The sequence below is a fragment of the Octodon degus genome, unplaced genomic scaffold (assembly GCF_000260255.1).
Source record: "Octodon degus isolate 3935 unplaced genomic scaffold, OctDeg1.0 scaffold00129, whole genome shotgun sequence".
Lineage (NCBI taxonomy): Eukaryota > Metazoa > Chordata > Mammalia > Rodentia > Octodontidae > Octodon > Octodon degus.
The window spans coordinates 5,238,868-5,241,040 of NW_004524705.1; positions in this window are offsets into that span (position 1 = coordinate 5,238,868).

Genomic DNA, 2,173 nt, shown 5'->3' on the forward strand with positions numbered 1-2,173 from the left:
AAGCATCTTGTGCATTAAAACATATGGCTTTGGCCCTGCCATGTTTCCTAGCTTTTCTCCTTGCCCTATCTTGGTTGTTTAATCTTTAAGTTCTTGCTTTCCTTTTAATTGTGTTACACCTATTTTTATTTGTTTTTTTATATAATTTTATTGAGAAACAAATAGGAATGAGACAGTTTCAAATCAAATTGGTAGGACAGTTTCAACAATCAACACATTGCATACATCCTTCCTAGTGGTTAATTGCTGTACAAGATGTGGACATGATATCCTATTTACAAACACCATTAGAACAAATCCCTCTATTCATTAAGAGAATGTAACTATATATCTATCCTAACCACTTTGAATACACAGATACAAAATGGACATTCATCTGTAACCCCTTTTTTTGTTAAGTTCCGTTATTTGAATATTATAGGTGTGTAAACTCAGCAAAATATTCTAAAAGAGTCCCGTGGCCCATAATAGTATCGGGTCTTCGGCTGAACTGGCAATGTCAGAAATTGTTGACCTGAGTCCCCCACAGCTCAACATAACAGCATGGCTTTACTTCCTATATTTCATCTTCATACTTTTCTACTGGATGGTTAAGACCAAGGTAAAGCAGGACCTATGCAACAGGAGTTGTAGCTTTAGGTCTGAGAAGGTCAGTGAAATCCCCTCAGGATTTATCCTGAGATCCTGTACCTCAGATTGTAGAACCTTTGTCAGTGTCAGCCATGTGGATGAGTCACGGCCATTGCTTGGCCAATGTGCTCTCTGTGAAAGCCTGAGAAAGTGTTTTCTCTCCATGTGACTCTCCTTAGGTTTATTTGTTCTTTTGAGTTCTTATACTAGGGAGACTATGATATTTACACATGTGGGTCTGGTTTATTCCAGAGGACATGAGTATATCTTCAAGTGGCATCCTCCTATATATAAAGGCTCCGAGTGTATCATTCTTTATAGCCAAGTAATATTCCCCTGTATAAAAATACTACATCTTTTTCATGCATTCCTCAGGAGATGAGCATTTCGGTTGTTTCCAAGATTTGGCTTAATTCACTTATATTGATACATTCATATTAAATAAATCTATCCTTTGTTCCGATACCCTTAGTTTCCTTTTTTGTTCTAAAATTCCACCGTAAGGAGTACATTCTATTAAGGCATCATGTCTTCTTACGCTCATCAGATGTGCTTTTTAAATTAAAATCCAGAGAAGCATCTTCACATTTCTTACAGCAACATATTCATTCTTAACTTTTGTTCTTTGTTCCTTGACTTGGTCAAAATAACATGTTAATATGGTTAATCAATAGGGCTTTTGCCTTGCTTGCAATCCCTTGTAAGAAAATAATGGGAAAAATTTAGATTCCAGAGCTCAAGTTCTATCACACCAGCGTAATTGCCACATTCTTGACCAAATTCATGTCAATCTGCCTTGTGGCAGTGCACGGGGTTGCTTCCAAAGTCCCAGAATTTCCATTTCTCAATGTTGACAGAAGTGTAGATTTGCCTTTGTGGTCTTGATCGCACATTTTCTCTTACATTTAGGAGTATCTGAGGTAGGTTTGGCCAATGATGTAATTGAAGGATATCAAACAAGATTGCTACAGAAATACAGGTGCTGGGATGACTCTGGTACCACAGGTGGCCTTATCATTCACTCACCCATGAACCTGAATGGATTAATAAAATTGGTTTAAAGTTAGCTTATGGGGCTATCAATGGAGGCTCAAAGCTAAATTAGAATAAAAAGACAGAAAGGATACTGAGAAATTTTGACATTTTTTAAGACTTATATATGACCCAAAGTGCCTGGTTCAAAGATTTTTATAGGGAAGGAGATTAATCTAAAATATGTAGAAAAACTTTAGTACCTTTACTACAAGAGAAAAGACCAAAAATTTTAATTACCAAGCTAAAAAGAAACTGTGAGGGCTGACCAAATCGCTTAGTGGATTAAAGTGCCTGCAAGCAGGCGCAGGAGCCAGGGATTTGATCCGCAGACCTGCAGTGCCAGCCCTGCTCCTGGAGCACACTGAGAAGGCAACTGAGAGTTCTGGCACCTGTCATCCCATGGCTAAGCTGTAAGCAGGCAGATCACTATGATTCTGAAACTCTGAACACCCTGTAGACCCTTTCCTAAAATACAAGAAAAGGAAGAAGAGGAAGAAGAGGAAGAAGA